This window comes from Solanum verrucosum, unplaced genomic scaffold, assembly GCF_900185275.1.
Source record: "Solanum verrucosum unplaced genomic scaffold, falcon-dt-bn FXZP01000293.1, whole genome shotgun sequence".
In the NCBI taxonomy this organism is placed as follows: domain Eukaryota; kingdom Viridiplantae; phylum Streptophyta; class Magnoliopsida; order Solanales; family Solanaceae; genus Solanum; species Solanum verrucosum.
The window spans coordinates 176063-198159 of NW_026020620.1; the positions used below are offsets into that span (position 1 = coordinate 176063).

A 22097-nucleotide genomic window follows, 5' to 3' on the forward strand; every position below is an offset into this window, starting at 1 on the left:
GTTATTTACTTTTGAAATTTTCCCTAAAAATCTAAGCTTAAAAGAAATAGATCACGAAGGAGAACGAACCTCAACTTCACCTGCCTCGTACTCCAGCTTCCTCAACTGTCTTACACTGCACTGCATCTTCAATTGTTTCATCTTTACCATGACCTCTGATGTATTCAGAAGTTTTGGGAATGATAACTCGGTTAAAATAATACAACAAAATCAAAATATGTATATTATTGGTTTGGAGTAAATGAACAAAAATATAATACAGGATCGTGACAAAAGAAATGTATTGGTTTTGAAAGAAGACTCTGCATATAATAGAAGGCGAGAGTTACATATATAAATAGAGACAACACAAATATTAGAATATTACCTATATTTATTTAAGCTAAATTCCTCGGTTTGCAGCTGAAGAGACCGGTGACTCTCCCAAGAATATATATAGAATGTTTCATAGAAGAGGATATCTGTGGTCAAGCTCAGGATCATCTTTATACAACAAACGTAATCCATACTTCTTCATTTCTCCAGAGAAACATAACGTAATAAGCCCATAGTCATTTGGCGTTTTCCCTTTTGCCTTAGATGTATCCCATAAGCCAACAAAAGGTACCAGGAAAAATAAATCTTAGGATAACCGTATGAATGGTTGGATAAGGAAAGTGTTTGGGTGATACCCGACATTCCATCATCACATAAGGGAATCAAGTGAGCTGTGATATCAATTAATTCGGCACAGTAACATACAACAAATCCCAAGAAGTTATCATGTACGTACCAATTTTCAGGCAAATTGACTGATACACTTTTATCAAATCCCCGATGGTGGAACCAACTTGGGATATTCTTCCCCCAACTCAGAAGCGCTCTTAGTGACAAGGAATCTGAAGCAGAGATGTCATGCTGATGCAATGATGAGATATTCTGAAACAACGAATTACAGATCAAATCATTGCTCCAATCTGCAGACATTGTATCTAACTGCTCTAAAAATTCTGGCAGCTGTGTAGGTACAAGGTTTTAAGAGCAACAAGTAGGGCTATGCTTCCAGGCAAATGCTCAAAATTATTTCCACTGAGATGCAACTCTTTCAAAGACGATAAGCATCCAACGTCTTCCGGAAGTCCCTCATCTATTAGATTGCAGAAACTGAGATCCAGAATTTGCAATGAGCGTAACCCTCCATCCACCTGAGGGAACACAAAGTACACTCCATCCTCTAAACATTGTCTTTCAAAACTCAAGAATATAAGCTTGTTCAACTGGACGATGGAATACGAAGGTTGTGAAATTTGAGTATAGCTAGCTTTAAGTTTCACCAAGTTATCCAAATCACCTATCTCTTCAGGTAGGCTTTCAAGTTTTGAGCACCACGACACATCTAGCTTCACCAAGTTTCCTAAATCGCCTATATCTCCTGGCAAAGTTTCAAGTTTTGAGCAGAACGACACATTTGGGTTCACCAAACCTTTCAACATGCCAATGCTGCTTGGAAGAGCTACAAGTTTTGAGCAGTGTGACACATTTAGCTGTTATCTCCTGTATTCAGATTAGTAAACCAGAAATAATAAAAGATGAAAAGAAAAACACAAAGAACTATCCGAGTCCACAGAACCCACTGTGTGTCCTTAAGAAATTTAATCCCCTCAAGTACCTGAGGTTGCAGATTAATTCCTTCCAAGATAAAATAGATTAACTATTAAAGAAGTAGCGGTACCTCAAACTTCGATAATTTCAACGAACTCAAAATGACAGCAACGAATCTCACACAGACACGATCGATCGATTTTGTTTTGTAAGAAATGTATGCAAAAGAAGGGAAGAATTCGATGCAGAAAAATGAGAGAAAACTTCTCTATTTATAGCCAACAAAGGGTAAAGGTCACAACCCTTTGAAAGGAAGACAACCTTTCACAAAGGTCACAACACTTTGGAAAAGGAACAACCTTTCAAATGGTCACAACCCTTTAGAAAGGACACAACCTTTCATAAAGGTCACAACCCTTCAGGAGAGTCACAACTCTTCATTTCCTGTTCACACCTTTAAAACCCAACAATCCCCCACATGAATAGGGAATGGCTATTGTTAAAACATATGCATGAAAAACTGTGTGCTTCGTAAGTAAGGATTGATTGCATCTGGATAAGTGGGTTTCCCTTTAAACTTTCCATAGTGAACATATATCGGATATACTCGGTCAATCGGTAGATTTGATATCTTTGAACCGTCGAGCTTTGGTGTATACCTAGACAACATAAGTCACACAATCAACCCTTGAACTGTTTTTGGTTCTCATTGTTTTGTTCATTTCAGCCATGAACACGTCTTAGTTTATAAGTGCGTAAAGAACTGGCCTTACCGTATTCTCCTTGAAGCGGCTTACACTTCACACTTACATAGGTGATTTCTAAATGTGTTATCTCGTAGATACACCATTTGATATACCCTGTATCAAACTTAGAAACCATTAAAAAGTCTTGATGCCTTTATCCTTATTACTGAACATTGTCTTATCATGAGAATGGACCATAAAAAATATTTTGACAATGTTGAACCGTCATCAATGACTTTGTTTGATCTCCTTGAACCTAGATCTTGGGATCTCCAGTCTTCTAGGTAGAGTTACCACCACAATGACTTGTTCTCGGCCATAGTCCCATTCCCTTTGATAATCTATCAACTACCTCTCTAGTTAGGCCTTTTATAAGTGGATCCGACACATTATCCTTTGACTTTACATAGTCAATTATGATACTTCCACTAGAGAGTAGTTCTCTAACGATATTATGTTTACGTCATATATGATGAGACTTTCCGTTATACATCATGCTCCATGCCCTACCTATTGCAAATTAACTCTCACAGTGTATGCATACTGGAGCTAAAAGGTTTGGGCCAAAAATCTTTCAATAAATTTTGGAGTCATTCAACTTCTTCACTGGTCTTATCTAGAGTGATAAACTCAGATTTCATAATAGAGCGAGCGATACATTTTTGTTTGGCAGATTTCCAAGAGACTGCTCCTCCACCAAGAGTAAATACAAATCCACTTGTGGATTTTACTTCATTTGACCTGGTGATTCAATTTGCATCACTATATTCTTCCAATACTGTTGAATATTAATTATAATGCAAAGCAATAGTTTTTAAGTATGTTTTAAATACTCCAAAACTCTTTTCATTGTCATCCAATGAGTTTAATTGAGATTACTTGTGAACCGACTCAGTTTACTAATAGCACATGCTATATCCGATCACATATACTTTATGATATATATCATACTTCTCAATACTCTAGCATAATCCAATTGTGAGTTGCTTTTGCCTTCATGCTTTTGAAGTACAAAACTCATATTTATTGGAGTCTTGACAATATTGAAATTCAAATACTTGAACTTGTCAAGTACCTTCTCAATCACATCAGTAACTTTAATGTCTTTCATATCGAAGTTACTTTCTAGCATATGCTTAGTAGCATTTACATCATAAATGTCTCTTTTGATGATCAACATGTCATCAACATAAAAACAAACAATGACCTTGTGATTTGGAGTGTCTTTAATGTAAAAACATTTATCACATTCATTAATCTTGAATTCATTTGCATACATAGTTTGGTCAAACTTCGCATGTCATTATTTGGGCGCTTGTTTTTAGTACACAGAGTGACTTAACAAGTTTACAGACTTTCTTTTCTTTACCAGAACCACAAAGCCCTTGGGTTGTTAAAAAAAATGTTTTCACATTCATTTGACGAATTTGAAGGCCATATTTCGCAACTAGCGCAATTAACATCTGAATTGATGTAATCCTAGTTAGTGCTATTATCTGTCAAACAAGGTTTTCTTATTGTCTAAAGCCTATGACAACAAGTCTGTCTTTGTATTTGTCAATAGTTTCATCAACTTTCTTTTCCTTTTGTAGATCCACTTTGAATCCAAAAGTTTATTTCCTCGAGGAAGATCAGCCAACTCTCAAGTATGGTTGCTCAAGACTGAATCTATATTACTATTGACAAACTTTTCTCAAAGAGAATGAGTCCTCAAAGGACACAACTTTTAGAATATATGAGACTCATTTCAAGAAGAAATGTTACAAAATCAAACTCGTAGGAAGTAATTTGTCCATTGACATTTACTGCGCCTCCGAATCTCTTTATTAAGTACATTCTCCTTTGGTTCTTTCCAAGGTCGTTTAGACCCTTCACTTGACTATCCGACAGTTCGGACTTATGAACCATAAATCGACATGCTTTAGTATTTGTAGCATATCCAATGAACATACAATCCAAAGTCTTAGGTCCTATTTTGACCCGTTTGGGAATAGTTCCCTCATTTCAATTTCTCATATGAAATAGACTGTATTGGAAATTGTTTGATCACTATCTTTCAAGAGTTATTGCTTGTATAAACTTTAAGGGACAACAAACGATTCTCTATCAGGATACAACAAAGCCTTAACAAACACAACTTTCTGTTGCTCCCTTTCTTAACAAACAAAAGTTTTTTTAAAAAAAAATTTGTTACTCTCTTTACTAACAAACAAAACTTTTTGTTTCTCTCTTTCTGAACAAACAAATTTTTTTTTTTGTTCTCTTTTGCTATAATGATAGCACCACCCACAAATTTTGTGGTAAACCTGAACTTATAAATAGGACATTCAACATTTCCTTCAAAGTTCGGTTTTTTTCCTATCAACAATTTCATTAGATTGAGGTGAGAATGTGCAGTAATTTGATGGATGATTCCATTTTCCAAATATATTTCTGCAAAAGAAGATTCATATTCTCCACATCTACCACTTCTAATCATGACAATATTTTTTATCCAATTGATTTTCAACTTCAGTTTTATATTGCCAATATGTTTCTATTGCTTCATCCTTACTATTCAGCAAATAAACATAACAATATCTAGTGCAATTGTCAATAAAATTTATGAAACACTTTTTCCCACCACGAGATGGTGTTGACTTCATATCACAAATGTCAGTGTAAATCAATTCTAAGGTATTAAAATTCCTTTCAATAACACATACTTGACATTTTGATTTATTGCACTAGAAATTATACAAAACTTCTAAGTTGATCAGGTTTTGCAAGGTTTTGTAATTGACATGTCCCAAGCATTTATGTCACAAACAATTTGATTCAAGCAAGTAAGAACAAACATAACTACTAAGTTTGAAAAGACCTTCTGTGAGGTAACCTTTTCCCACATATATTTTGTTCTTTACTTTTTTTTATAACTTTCTCAAATACAGACATTGTTTTAGAGTCAATACCTTGTCATTTGTCCTTTTCAGAAGGACCTTTCCATAACATTCAATTTGTTATAGAATTGCCCATGATCATAGTCTCATCGGTCCAATAAGGGCAATATAACCCAAATGTTTGTTTTACAACACAAACAGAACATATCACTTTTCACCAATGTTCATGTCTATAAAAAAAAATTAATAGACATATATTTTCATGAAAAATCACAATATTTTAAAAGTGAAACTTTTTCATCAAAGAATACAATTCTTTTCAATGAGTAATATAATTTTGTGGTTTCATACTAGTCATGACCACAAAATCAAATATACTCCAAGAATTTTGTGGGTCTAACATAATACAAGATTGTCATTAAATTTCATAGCTTGTACTTTCTAATTTAAATTAGATAGTAAGTCTAATTTTGTCTTTATCACAAGTAAAGAACCCCCCACATTTTAAATATGTTCTCAAAAATATTTTTCAAGTATTTGAAATTATTTTCCACATATTTTTTCTCATGCTTACACATTGGCAACACGAAGCCTTCTTTTGGAGATTTAATCCATATAAACACCCATTGCAGGCACAAAAACCACTAATTTTATGTCATTAGTGTTTTTTTTTTTCCCTTTTTGTCACAACTAGACAAACCACTTAGTATTTAGAATACTAACAATAAAGATTCAATCTTTATACAACTTGTTTCTAGTTTAACGATGAAGTTTTTATATTCTTCTAATCGTTAACCGAATGAACCTTGAATTCTGATGAAGTTTTAATATTCTTCGAATTAGTTTCACATTCAGACAGAGTAGTAAACCAAAAAGGTTTTAATCTCTAGAAACCTCAAATACAATACTATTTCGAGCTAATGATGAATATATATATTTTTTCAATCATTTAGCCTTAATATTCCTGACGAAGATTTTGTACTCTTCAAATCAAAATATTCATTCAAACAGAGTATTTAACAAATTATTGAAGTTTCTATATTCTTTAAATCAATGCACAATCTGATTTGTTCGTGAAGTTCTTATATTCTTCAAATCAAAGGAGAAAAAAAAATCTCCAAAAGTCAAACACAATCAAATTTCACATGGAGTAGAAAACTACAAAAGTTTTATTTTTCCTCCTCTAAACAGAATACATATTAATAATAATAAAGATATATTCTGAGATCATCACATAATGATCATCTATCCTAACATTTATGAAATAAATTTCATAACTTATAAAGGATAGAAAAAGAAAATAATAATCAAGGAAAATAAAGATAGAACCTGATTTTTACTCTCATTGAATCATATTCTATATGTCAGCAATAATTCCATGCAAGTCACTTTTCTTGCTAATTTTTTTTTTTGTTTTCTTAGTTTCCATCATATTCCTATTTTCCTCAAGAAGACATTTAATTTCAACAAGAAACTAAACTCATGTTCAAATATTGTTAGGAGACAACATTTATTCATTTACTTCTTCTCATAGTTATATAAAACCAAGAATATAGGGAAAAAATTAAAGTGCTCTCTTAGCCTTTATGCACAAAAACTTTTCTCATTGAAAAGAAAATTGAAGAGGTGCAATGCTTGAATGCACTTGGGAAGAAAATAAAAATAATCTTACCCATTCAAGGAAAACTTTCTACAAAAAATATACTCGAACATATTAGAGTAGTACTAATTCATCCCAAATCTCTTTTATCATATGATAAAATAATTCTCTTTTTCTTTCCCCATAAAAAGAACACAGAAAATAGAAGTAATTTCCTTACCACAGAAAATACAAACAATAAATTTCTTAAGCTTGTTATCTCCTGTATTCAAATTAGTAAACCAGAAATAATAAAAGATGAAAAGAAAAACACAAAGAACTATCCGAGTCCACAGAACCCACTGTGTGTCCTTAAGAAATTTAATCCCCTCAAGTACCCGAGGTTGCAGATTAATTCCTCCCAAGATAAAACGGATTAACTATTAAAGAAGTAGCGGTACCTCAAACTTCGATAATTTCAACGAACTCAAAATGACAGCAACGAATCTCACACACAAACACGATCGGTCGATTTTGTTTTGTAAGAAATGTATGCAAAAGAAGGGAAGAATTCGATGCAGAAAAATGAGAGAAAACTTCTCTATTTATAGCCAACAAAGGGTAAAGGTCACAACCCTTTGAAAGGAAGACAACCTTTCACAAAGGTCACAACACTTTGGAAAAGGAACAACCTTTCAAATGGTCACAACCCTTTAGAAAGGACACAACCTTTCATAAAGGTCACAACCCTTCAGGAGAGTCACAACTCTTCATTTCCTGTTCACACCTTTAAAACCCAACATTAGCTTCACCAATCCTTTCAGCATGCCAATGTTGCTTGGAAGAGCTACAAGTTTTGAACAGTGTGACACATTTAGCTTCACCAATCCTTTCAACATGCAAATGCAGCCTGGAAGAGCTACAAGGTTTGACATAGAACTCAATTCTAGAAATGTAAGATGAGTTTGGTGCTGAATAATAGATGATGGTATTTCCCTTATCCCAGTGCCTCTCACCATAATCTCTAACGCTGGCGTCATTCTTCCAAGGATATCTGGAAACTTCTCCAAACTGTGGCAAAACTCTAGATTTAGATATTGAAGAGACTCCACATTAACACATGGAAAACTCTCGAGGCTTCTACAATGATGCAAACTTAAATAAATGAGTTTTTTTTGCAATATCCCAAGGAAGAGGGAAGCTTTTTAAGATTCCCACATTTCTTCAGATTCAAATGCTCTAAATTCGGCATCTCCATGAAATCCGGTATCCGCAGAAGCCTTGTAGAGAAGCTGAGATCTAGCCATCGTAGAGATGGCAAAAACACCTACTCATAACATAGAAAGAAATTGTTAATTTTCATTTTTATGCATGTTCCTAAACTAAATAAACATAATATTATCATTATCATTATAAGAAAATGTAGAATATCTATAACTCCGTAAACTTGACAAGTGGCTGAAATTCCAGTATGTTTATCCGACTAAAAAAGATTTAGCTAAGGTAGTGGAGTTCCAAATGTGTTTATTTTTGTTATTTCCTATTTAGATGCAATGACATCTACCAGTTAATTTCTAAACATAGCCATAGTTTAAACTAATTATAAGATTTATTGCCGGAAAGAAGTATCTTATGTTATTAATATGTATGTACATTTATACAAGAGACCAAGCTACAAATAAGGAAAGAATCAACTACTAAAGGATTTTGATCTTCACCTAATCATAATAGAAACTAAATCACTAATGAGATACTAAGATATGGAAGATCAATCAAGAGATATCCTAATATCAATAAAGATGGTAGATCGGTCTGATATACCAATCTTGGACCTTTGTGCTTCGAATGGAGCTTTTGGAAGCGGCTTCGTAAGAAGATTAGCCAGCTGATCTCGAGATGAAACATTGAGAAACACCCTGTAAGCCTTGTTGGAAGAGATTTCGAACAAAATGACAGTCAATCTCGATGTGCTTCATTTTGGAGTGAAAAAATGGTTTAACACACACATAGGTAGCGCCAAGAATATCACAATAGATAACTAGAGGTTCCTTGAGAAAAATAGACAACTCCTAAAGAAAATTACCGACCCAACAAATTTCAGTTGATGCTGAAGCAATAGCACGATATTCAACTTCTTTAGACGAGCGAGCAACAACTCTTTGCTTCTTAGAACTCCATGAGATCCGATTGGAGCCTAAAAACACAATGTATGTTGTAGTAGAAGAGCGATCATCACGATTACCTGCCCACTGAGTCAGAGATGGCGTGCAGATTAAGTGACTTGCCTTTGCAAAGAAAAAGACCATTAGCAGATGTCCCACGTGGAGCTCAGGGGGTTTAGGTTGAAAAATTACACTATATATATAAGGTCAGTTTCAAATTTTATGAGTACATATATTAAAAATGAACCCCCTTAAACAAAAGAAAAGCACGACTCAGTGGCTAAGGGGTTCATTTTTGACCAAAATGGTTTGAGTTTGATTCCTGCATGCAACACTTTTCCACTTGTTTCTTTTGCTTTGAAAGGATGAATGAGCTCTGGTTTTGGGCTCAAATCCCAACTCAATGAAGTGATGGGTTCAATGTAAAGCTTTATTATTTTTGTTATCTTAATTTTTCTCTCTATGCTATTTCTTTTTCTCAATTTATCTTTGTTTAAATTTATTAGACATATTTTTGATATTTTTATCTTTTCTTCTTCTTATTTATATTGCTCATTTTATTCTACATAAGTCTCTTTCCATGTAATAACTCAAAACTATTTTTAAAAAATGATGAATATTATTAAATTTGAAATTGAGTTACAAAAATTATTATATAAAATAAATTAAATTAAAGTTAATAGAATGAAGAAATTTAAAAGTTGTGAATACTCTTTTGATAAAATCTAATAATTGATTTTCCCCCTTAATTGTATAGTATTTCTTTCTTAATTTTTTCAGCTTGATTTTAAAAAGATGAAAACTCACCTAAACTTATTTGATTTATTCATTATTTGTCTTTTTCACAAATGACAAACCTAGTAAAATGAAATAAATGAACTAAAAAATTGAGGATGTCAATTATTTATCTTATGGATAGACATTATAATATTAGAAATTCAATTTTTGCGACTTTTTTAAAAAGAAAAAAATAGAGTAGAATATTGCAATATAAAAGAGAAAAAAAGTACAAGAAATATTTTTAAAAAAAAACACTTGATGAAATAGGTTAAAAGTAGAAAAAAACTAAACGTGGCATGACAAGGCAAGTTAAACTTAGCGGATTCAGATTACTAGTTTCCTTCTATCTCACTCAGTTTGTCAATCTTGTAATTTTTACATGTTTATTTCTTTATACTTTGAACCCCCTTCACAGAAATCCTAGCTCCACCAATGGTTGGAGCACTTGTAAACTGAGGCAATTTGCTTATAACAAAGGCAACATCTGGGCTGGTAAGATGAAGATACTGTAGAATTCCAACTATTCTATGATATTCTTTAGGATCCCCAAGTAAAGAGTCATCACTACTCATGGGACAAGAACCGCTTGCCATTGGAGTACGCATGGGATTAGCTTCAACCATGGCTTTAGAAAATTCCAGAAGTTGAGCGAATAACTTGAACACCCAAGAAGAAATTCAAATCACCAAGATCTTTAATAGGAAAATGATTAGCAAGACACCTAATAAAATCTTCCACCAAATTTTGATGATTACCCATGATAATTAGATCATCAACATGGACAATGAGATAGAGCATAACTGTATATTTAGCATTTATAAACAAGCAATGATCTGACAAAGAGTGGAAAAGTTCATAGAAATAAGATAGGATTTGAGTTCCTCATACCATGCTCATGGAGCTTATTTATGTTCATAAATTGCTTTGTGAAGCCGACAAACATGAGTAAGATACGTCTCATTCACAAACCCATGAGGTTGAGACATATAAACTTCTTCGGTTAGAGTACCGTGCAAGAAGGTGTGTATCAGATATGTTCATTCTGTGTTTCTCAACTATTCTCTTATGTATCTGATACAATTTTTTAAAGAGTAAAAGACATAAAGACACAATCAAAGTTGTCCCGTATTTGCATAAAGACACCTTAACTTTCCAAGTGTCCTATCATCCCACAAAACTATTTAATATCGTTGTAAATGAGCCATTTTGACCCATTCCCTCGTCTATGTAGTGGCGCGTGTTGCTCACTTCCTGTGATAGAATTCGACCCGACCCGACCCTATTCTTTGAAGAAAAGTCGTCTTCTCCTTTTCTTTTCTTTTCTTATTTCTCAACTTTCCATAAAATCTGAAGAAATAGAAAAGTTTTCTCGCCGTGTTGGTGTTGATAATCTCGTTGTTGATGTGTCTTAGTGAATATTCTTGGAGGGACAAAGAATTGAAGGTTTAACAGGTTAGGGTAGATCATATGATAAATATCTTCTTTTTATTCGATTATTATAATTTTAGGGATTATTATAGTGTAAAAGTGTTGAAATCGACCTACTATAGTTGCCATTGTTAGGATTTTATAGTTTTTCGTTGTGTTTTTGAGTAATTGCTACTGTAGGGTTATGGAAAAAACCATAAAATCAAAAAATTAGGGCTATCAATGGCTATTTTGGGTTTAAATTTGGGGAAGATGATATAAAGTGATTAAATAATTAATAATAAAGAAAGAAAATGACACGTGGCACTTTTAAACTGGTCCATGGCAGTGAAAACGCTGCATGACGCGCCTCATGTGCCTGGTAACAACCCAGACGAGGAAATGGGTCAAAATGGCCCATTTACAAAGATATTAAATAGTTTTGTGGGGTGATAGGACACTTTGAAAGTTAAGGTGTCTCTATGCAAATACGGGACAACTTTAATGGGGTCTTTATGTCTTTTCTCTTTTTTAAATGTATATGATATAGCCTTAATGATTAGATATAATCTCATTTGTTCATTATATGCATTTGAATTGTTTTTCTATGTATATAATATAGTTTCTTTTATGTATATGATATGTATTTAATGATTAGATGTATTTGAATTGTTCATATTATGTATCTGAACAATTTTTCTATGAATCGAATATAGTTTCTTTCATGTATTTGGTATGGTATTTATTGAATGATTAGATGTATCTGATATGTTCATTCTATGTATCTAAACTTTTTTTCATGTATATGATATAATTTATTTTATGTATCTGATAAAACTCACCTCAAAGTTGATGAACACGAAGAAGGAACAATGTTTGAAGGAGAAAAGAAATAAATTTAGATTTTTAAGTATTAATAAATTGATTTAGGGCCCGTTTGGCCATGCGATATGGTATCATGATATGGTATTATGATATGGAATCATGACATGAAATTAAATGTTTGTTTGAACATGCGATATGGAATTTTTGTGTTGTATAATTTCTTATAAACAAAAAAATCCCATAAGTTGTAAAACTATTAAAATAGTCCCAATTTTTTATTCAATCCTACAAATAAATAAAAAATTATAAAATCGCATAATAAATTACTACAAAGTTATTTGTTCTCCACTTAAGTAATTGTTTTATCTAACTTTAATTTAATAAAAAAAATTAAACATAAATTGTAGTGTACTAGTCTTTAATATAATCCTCCCACATAGTACAAACAATTTCCTCGCGTTGAACTTGCATTTCTCGATCATGTGACCGAGAAGACGAACCAACATTGTTACTTTGAGCCATTTGTTGGTCAATATCCTCTGCAACTATATCTTCATGTTCATAGACCATAAATATTTCATCACTACTTTGGCATTTTTGCAAATAATTATGTAACACTGCATAAGCTATGCCAATTTTCACTTGTGTATCAATATCATAATGGTTCATGCCTTGTTTCAGTATTCTAAATCTATTTTTCCAAGCTCCAAAAGTCCGTTCAATCACATTGCGCAGAGATGAATGCCTATAATTAAATAGCTCTTTGGCATTTTGAGGCTCTCTTTCACTTCCTCGATAATCTTGCAAATGATAGCGTAGTCCTTTGTATGGAACTAAAAATCCTTTTGTGTTTCGGAAACCAGCATCAACACCATAATATTTATCTACCAAAAAACATTTTATTAAGAATTACTAAAAGCATATGTGACGTAAATGAGACAGTTTTGTGTAAATAAATAATATTTATTCTAAGGATGTAATTTAAAGTTACCATGTGGTGGAAATATGTAACTAAATATTAATAACTTACAGATAAAATATAAATGTGCACTTATTAAGGCCATAAAATAAATTTATTAATGTGATTGAAATTTTACCTTAAACCAAGGCCAAAATTGAGTATTATGTCGAATTTTGGAATGTACACCAGTCATATTTTTTGGTTGTATAAATGTTGGTGCTATCTTACTAATTGCCTCGGCAACTATTTTAACATGCCGGTTAATTGTTTCAAGTGAATGTTGAAAAGTTTCACAATCGTGAGGTGTGAGTTAAAGTGACTATATGTTGGTGAGAATAATAAATTTTATGTCGGTGAGAATAATAAATTTTAAAAAGTAATGATGTGATTATAAATTTTATTTACATATGAAACAAATGGTTAGTAGATATAAATGTGGGGTTGTTTTAACAAAATATAAACTAATGGATCAATTATTGTATTAAAATATCTCAAATCATGATATGGAATCACCATGTAATTCCATATCATGGTTTTTGGAGAATATGGCATCACCTCTCATGATATGGAATCATGAGATGGAATCAGCGTAAAATCACATGTCCAAACGCTGATTCCATCTCACCATACCATATCGTGATATGGTATCGCATGGCCAAACGCCTACTTAGATTTTCGCACCGATGCAACCAAAGTTATGGTCATTGGGGAGATTTGAAAGTATAATTGTAACAACCTGATTCGGGTGTTATGACTAAGCCAATGGGGAAATAAATCACGTCATAAAACTTTCTAGATAGTGACTTCAAATTTTAGGCCAAGTCATCCTTAGACGGAAATTTGGATAGGTGAGATCTAGCGCCATCCAGGGATGGGTGGGGTGTAATGTTTATGCTTGGTTGATATTTTATTATATCCAAGACATTAAGGAACCCGTAGGGCTTCACAGAGTCAATTCGGGTAAGTAGAACTCTCGAAATCGATCTTGGTTTGAAGGGGATAATTTGGGAATATGCCAAGGGAAGAAGGTATGCTGTGAAAAATCTACTTTTCAGAGCTTTTCGAGTATCAGTACTTCGTGCAATCCGCTATAGCGGGTTGTTTCCGCTATAACAAGCATATGCAAGCACTATACCGGGGGCATTATAGCGGGTCGGATCGCTATAGCGGGGTAAGTCAGAATTTTATACAGAAAAAGTTCCAAAACCTCCTATTTTTTGTATTATTGTTCTTGGAATCATGTGGGACATGCATCTAGGTATTGGTTCATTTGATGATATTGTGACTGAAGTCTATGTATTGGTGATTATTAATGTTATATGTGTTGGACTATGTTTATTGTATTGTGGTTAGTTGTTTACATTCAAAGCGTGAACTAGTTGTGTGATCATAGCAGTACACTGTGATTTGTCTAGTGATACTACACTTGCTCTTTCCTTGTTGAGTAATGGACATATTCAGGCTGCTGATGTGAGACCTCAGTTGAAATAAGCTTGACCTTATCGAATCAAAGGGTGTGCTACTTTTCTAGGCTACTATGAATTCCTCTTTCTTTTCTTGTCCATCTTTTTGGGCAAAGACATTTAGACTATTACTTATGTTTTCTAAGTTTTTGGGGTTTCATCCCATTATTGAACATTGATTAAATTAGAGTTTTGGTCCCACGACTTTCAGTTTTAGGAATTTATTTCTGCATAAATGTTTCGATTATTAAGTTGAGCGAGCTTAAGGGGACTCAATTCTTTAGTTATTCTAAACTATTTTCTTAGTTTTATATGATGAACTACTTCTAGTAATGATGTGTTGGATTAATAGTTGGTTCTCCTACCAAGTGGTTTAGTGTGGGTGCTACTCACAAAGATTTGGATCGTGACAATAATGATGGAGCTGGGTTTTTATAAGTACTAATAAATTATTAACAAATTAATATGAATTTCTAAATCAATTCTGACCCAAATAGATGGCCATCTTACATCAAGCAATTTCCCGCTCTCTCCCACATAGGGAAACCACCTATAACAAGCATCTCTGAATACATACTAGCAACAGAGAAGATAATGTGGATGAAAGAATAGGAGCTATGTTCGTTGGAGAGGATTATATTTCTCTAACTATTAATAAATTGATTTAGATTCTCCATCGATAAAATTGAAGTTATGGTCATTCGCGAGCTTTGTAAGTGCAATAACGGAGGTAGGATTAACATAAGAAGATTGTGTAAGGGAGAAAGAGGAGAAAGAATGGTGACGAAATGTGGGAGGGGAAAATTAGGAGAGAGAGGGGGTTGATTTGGAGTATAGACATAAATTATGTAGAGAATTAAGTGGGTATATAGTTAAGGTCTCCATTTTAGGGAAATAAGGTACAAAATTATTAAATAGTGGGACAATATGAAAGTATATGTTAGATTAGTATATATGGTATGTATGTATGTATGTATGTCAATTAAGTAGCTTTTTCTTTTGTAAAATGAAAAAGTTTAGCCCAAGTAATGTAGTTCCAAAATCTGCAGAAGCGAAACTAGAATTCAAAGTTTATGAGTTCGAAATTTTATTCCATTTGAATTATTGGGTTCTAAATTAATAATTATGAATATTCAACATATTTCTTGAAAAAAATACAAAATTTTAATTAAAGTTATTGAGTCGACCAAATTTATAATTTATATTCTACCTCCCCCCTATCAAACATGTATTTAAGAAAGATGTGACTCTCTACCTAAGACTCACAAGGAGGAATGTAGCCCAAGAGAAAATATTTTCAATTTTTTTTTAAAAAAGTAGTGTAATATAAAACAAGAAAAACGAAACGACCTCCTAATTTCTAGTTTTCTACCTTTAGGTTAAGGGTTTCTGGCGGCTCCTACAAAGGCAGCAGCTGCGCAGCTATCATGGCTGCTACGGCCACTGGACGACCTCCTTTCGAGGCTGTCCAGCCCGCACCACCACCCCAAACCACCACATACGCCACCCTTTTCAATTCCAATACTATAAATCCTAAACAATCTGCCCTAATTAACTAAAAAACAATCGTAAAATCAATCGAAATAATTCATGGAGAACCTACTATCACGTTTTCAATGGAGGAAAGGCAAGACTTTATGATCGAAGAGGGATTACATCAAGCAGTGGTGTTTAAATTATCCCATGGTGTGCCAGATTTGAAGGTATTAAAGTCAATTTTACCGAAACATCTTGGTACCAAGCGCAATTGTTTAATTGACTTACTTGCTCCAAGACAAATTTTGTTGAGGTTTAATCAATATGAAGATTATGTACTAGCTTTATCTCGCTCAGTTAATTATCTTCTCTACAATGGAGAAGAACACCAATGTAGGGTTTTTCCATGGTCCATTGGATATAACCCTAAAGAGGAAACAACGTTAGCTGTGGTTTGGATTTTTTTACCGAACTTATCTCCAGATTTGTTTGCAAAGAAGTCTCTGTTGTCTATAGCATCAGCAGTTGGAAAACCAATAGCTATAGATAAAGCTACTCAAATCAAGTCAAGACCTAGCACGACTAGGGTCAAGGTTATACTTGATCTAATGGAAAAGCTTCCAATTCGTATAAGGTTGCAGTTTGTGGATGGAAAATCTGTTAAGTTAATCGAGGTTTTTCAAGAGATTGTATATGATAATATACCTTTGTATTGCAATTATTGTAAGCACCAAGGTCATGATGAAGATAGTTGTTGTTTGATCCCTAAAAGAAATCAAAATAACAAACAAATTGATGATACCATTGAAGTTGCTTTAAAAGGTACTACTGATAGTGAAAAGTATCAAAGCGATGCGAGAGAAATATTAAATGAAAACGAAAGACTGTAGATGTCGATCAAAGTAAAGCTGCTTCTTTAGATCGACAATTGGTTGCTTCCACTTCTGAGAAAAATCGTGTAGACTCAATGGATGTTGATACAAGTAATATTGGTGTTCAAACAACTATTGAAAACATAGGTGATTGCAATAACCAACAGGCTGCTACTAATGAGATGCAATCAAAAGAAGTTAGGCTGAATTTGATGTCTAATGCAACTAAAAACGCAGAGGGAACACCAAGAGTTGGGGTTGATGCACCGCAAGTTGGTTCAGGGCAAAAATTAATGGATTCAGGACAAAAACTAATGGATACATCTGATGTTGAAGATGCTAAAAATTCTGTGCAGCATGTTTTGCAAGTTGAAAATGAGAATCCAACTAAAAAATGGACACTGGTACCACACAAAAAATCAACTAGTAGTCGGATCCTTTCCCTGACTAGTCAAAATAATTCTTCATGTAGTGAAAAGGGTCCGATTGGTAATTTTCATGACAGTGAGAAGAGGCAAGATACTAGTAATGCCTCAAGAGACCTATTATGTTCGAATAGCTTTGCTGCTTTATTAAAGACTACTTGAAAGCAAGGTTAACAGAGAATGACAACGATTTGATCCAAGAAAAACAAGTCTCAACACCTGCTTTGAATAGCAACTTAAGTCCAGAAGCTCCCGTATTTGTGCCTAAATATGTGCTTGCAAAGAAGAATGTGTCAAGGGCCTTAGTGTCAAATACAATTGATTCGGGTGAGGATTCTCTGGATGAAGATGAGGAAGACAATATGCTGGACATATGTTTTGATAGAGTGGTTAGGGAATGGGATATATCACCTAGGCAACAAAGAAGTGGAAGCAATAAAAGTAAAAAGAAGACACATGGAAGACAACGTAGTTGGGATGATAAAATGACTGAGGAGTTTGTTCCAAGGCACCTACCGATGCGATAGGCAAAGCAAAACCATTTGATAGTATCAATAGGTTCAACTAGATCCAATAAATCCATAAAGAAGGTATGAATCACCAAGTGTTGTTCGATAGGTTTAATTTGAAGAAGAAGATAAGATAAATATACTTCAAGTTACTTGTGATGGGCAATCAATCTTTTTTAATTCATGCTTTTGTAATAGAAAGTTTGAGGCTGGTAACTCAACTTTCTTCTTGATTGATATATTTTTACATTATTTAAGCATCCTCATTTGTAATAACATCATGTAGTGTATTAAAAACTCTGTGATGATTAGAAAATACTTAGTTATCTCTAGCTCTTATTTTCTTCTTGATTGTTAGGTAGCAGAAGTTAGGTACTTCATTAGGATTAGTAAGGTAAGGCTTTCTTGTACTTCTCCCTATTGATATTTTTTATGTTTAATAAAATACTGCTAGACACTGTCTAGTGGTAAATTTGCCTAAAATAAAGTGTTAAATTTAGAAGCAATGTGCGAAACTTATATATTTGAATAAGGTTAGCGCTAAAATGGTATTTCAATTTACATTTAGAACCATTTTCTTGAATAATGGTTTAAAATATCTAATACATAAGTTAACTATTAATTAATTAAAATGTTTTCACAACCTTTTTACTTCCTAACTTAACTGCAAGCTAACGAGTCATAAAGTGATGATATTCATTCGTAAGTTACAAAGTTGACCAGTTAATAACATATTATTAATAAATAAAAAAACATTTGAAGATGAATATGGTCAATTTATTGGTTAACTTTTAAATAAAATCATTTTATTGCAAGCTGAATTTTTTCTTTAACACATTGCTTGCCAGCATGCATTCAGTTTGCACTATTAATAAGAATGATATATTGATTAATAACATGCAAGAACTTTTCACATTTATGATGAATATAAGCAATTTAAAGATTAATCATAGTTATGTAACTTAATAAAATCCCATTAAATATTAATTAACTGTTAGATGTTGCCAAACTTTTTATGTTTCATCATTTAGTATCAATTAACACTAACAATGAATTTATATTGAATTTTACTCATTAAACATCTTTTAGATATATATATATATATATCAAGAATGTGTCTAACTTTAATTCGAGTTTATGGAACTAATATCTTATGTCGCTTAAACACAAACATCATAATTCTAGGAAAAGTCAAAATAGCAAGTATTTCAAATAAAACGGTACCTTTCTTTTTGTCCATAAATCATCCAACAAACTCCGTCTGAGATTGAGATGAACAAGCCTTTGAGGTTTAAAATTTTCTAATAATGACTCCCAAGGATAGTTCTTCCAGAAAACCCACCGCAAGTTATTGGACAAGCACTCAATGGAGCCGTTGGGAATGTGTTTCGAATCAATATCAGAGGGGGGTGAGGCCAAGCGGTGCGGCCTACCATCATCTAGGTATAATATTCTAAGCTTTTTCATATTTTCCACTGCCTCTTTGTTTAAGTATATTTGTTCAAAATAAGTAAACCAGATTACTTCCATTGCCATGGTCCCCTGGTAAAAAGATTATAAGTCAACAAGAATACTATGAAGCAAGAGGAACAATTAATTGGAATTGACTTCCCTATAAGTCTTGGAATACGAAAATAAGAAATTGAATATCATTGCATTGTTTATCCTACTTACGTATTGTTGACCATCACTTCGTTGAAATCTTTAGCATTCCATAGTCTACTTGGTTCACCCGAATCTTTTTGCAATTTTACCACATATCTACCCATATCTTGCATCAAGTCATGCATTTCTATCATATCAGTTTCAGAGATGAACACAGGAGATTTGTCAATTAGGACATCCAATCCGTATTCAGCTTCAAAATCACAGCTCTCAAGGATTTGCATGACTCTATTTTTTCTATATCCTCGGAAGAAACATGACATATCTAGAAATATGTTTTGCTCTTCGGGATCCAGCCCATCATAACTTATTTTGAGCTTTTCAACTATTTGTAAATTAGAGTTTTTTTTAATTTTGACTACAATTCTTTCCCACCGACTTAGGTCTTTGTTATACAATAAAGAACCCCACACCTTGAGGGCTAAAGGAAGTCTTTAGCATGATTTACCACCTCCAAGGAGAGATTCATAAAAAGTTCATTTGGAGCTTCTTTTTTGAAAGCATATTGATAGAACAATTGCATAGCTTCATGATGAGGTAGCGTAGACACATCATATATTGCATTATCATTCTTTATTAGATCTCTATTTCTAGTTGTTACAATAACTCTGGTGCCATTACCAAACCAACAAACATCACCTGCTAAATACTCCAAATGATCACTATGATCTATGTCATCAAGAACAATTAGGACTTTCTTAGAACAAAGTCTGCTTGGAATCATGACTTTCCCCACATGCTTACTCTTGACGTAATTATCTTCTTCTCCTAATAGTTAAGAAAAAAGGATATTTTGTAAAAAACATAATCCATTCTTTTTTGCATTTTCTTTAACATCATCAACAATACAAGCAGCCTCAAATTGACCAGATGGATTATATATATGAAAGATGGTTGTTGCTATTGTCGTTTTGCCGATTCCGCCCATTCCCCATATCCCAACAATCCGAACATCATCCATTTCTTTCTCAAGTAAGGACTCTACTTTCTCTAAATGAGTATATATTCCCACAGCTTGCGAAGAAAATAAAAAATAAGCACTCTTGTATAATTTGGAGATCTGGTCGACGATCTACTGAATATTCTCTGATTCAATCCTACATAAATATAAAAAGATTAATTGTGGGAAATTTGAGAAAGTATTTCACATTGTTAATATTCAGGAGAGTATTAAATAGGAAATATTAATTTAAGTATGATAGGACTATGCCTTCTTACTGATAGAAACATATATAATCTACAATCACTCTCTTTTCCGGAAAAAATATATAAAAACATTTCTTACGTCTATATGATAATCAATGAAATTAGATTGTTTATGCAGTTTCATTCTTTTTTCATTAAAAGTAATTATGTGTTTTTAACTCACCCGTCAAAAATATCATGTCCTTTTAGATTTGAGGCTACAGTTAAGGCAGTCCTCCATCCTTGCACCTTCTGCATCCCCTCACAATCATCATTATAGTTCATTTCGTGTTGGGCAAATGTTTCTGCAAAGCTCTCCCTTTGGTTTCGAACATGTGATGGATCCACATCATAGAAGATCGGTATGACTGTTTGTCCCTTTTTGTCCTTGCATTCCATGATCTTCACTAGTTCATCTAAGCACCACCTCGATGTAGCATAATTCTTTGAGAATACAACAAGGGCAACTTTAGATTCTTTGATAGCTTTCATGAGTTCTTTTGGGATTGAATCGCCATACTCTAGCCTTTTATCATATTGAAAAGTGAATATTCCCTGTTATTCAAACCTTTAAACAAGTGACTCATAAATTTTTTACGAGTATCTTCACCTCTAAAACTTACAAACACAACATACTTCCATTGAGGAGAGTAGTGTGAAGAACTCATAGAAGAAGATGCCATGAATTCAGTTAATTTGTTGAAAATTGAGAAGTAATTAGATAAAAAGTGTGTGAATAGATAGTGGTTGTAACTTTAAATAAGAGGTGTTCCTACAAATGAATTATTGAACTGGTATATGTTGTAACATTAAATGTGGTAGCTAGGTTTTCATTCATTGGATACAAGTAGTTGAAAATTTATGAAAAGAGATACCCAAGTAAAAATATCAATAAAATAATCAGAAAAATATAGAGATATTTTGTTGGAAGAAGACTTCTTCCTTTGGCAGAAAAGAGATGAACATGGGTGTTTGGAATAATTCTATATAGAGCCCATCATCATAGAAACCTTCACAACCGTCACAACCATATTTCAAATTAAGCCTCCACCAAATCTTCCATATGTATAAATATCAGCCCCCTTTGAACTTACTTAAGCAATTGATCGCCAGATAGAAATACTAGGTCAAACTTAAAGTTTAACCAAGTGGTACCAGAATGAAATATTGGGTCAAACTATGTGAGTTAGTTGGCTCAGATGTATATATAACAATTATACCTTGAAAATTTTCTTTTTAATTTTGGAATTGTGAATTCTTTTCCTTTAATCCTATGTATACTTGCATTGTTGCATGCATTAGTCTACCGTTTCTCCATAATCTTACTTTACCTTTGGTGATTTGAGTTAATCATTTTTTTAATCTAGGGGAGGTACAATATAGATTGAAGGTCAATGCCATTTATTAGAGCTTTGAATTGATTTATTAAGTGTCATTGTTGGATTTTAAAACGTGTGAATGAAATATGAAGAGTAGAGACTTTCATGAAAAATTGTGACTTTTATGAAAAGTTGCAACCTTCATGAAAAGTTGTGACTTTTATGAAAAGTTGCGACTTTTATGAAGAGTTGTGACTTTTATC

At 33.0% G+C, this 22097-nt stretch overlaps 1 pseudogene; it reads right to left on the reverse strand.

Moving 5' to 3' along the window:
- Window positions 1-445: 445 nt before the first annotated feature.
- On the reverse strand, window positions 446-21198 carry LOC125811370 (TMV resistance protein N-like; annotated as a pseudogene).
- Window positions 21199-22097: the final 899 nt, after the last annotated feature.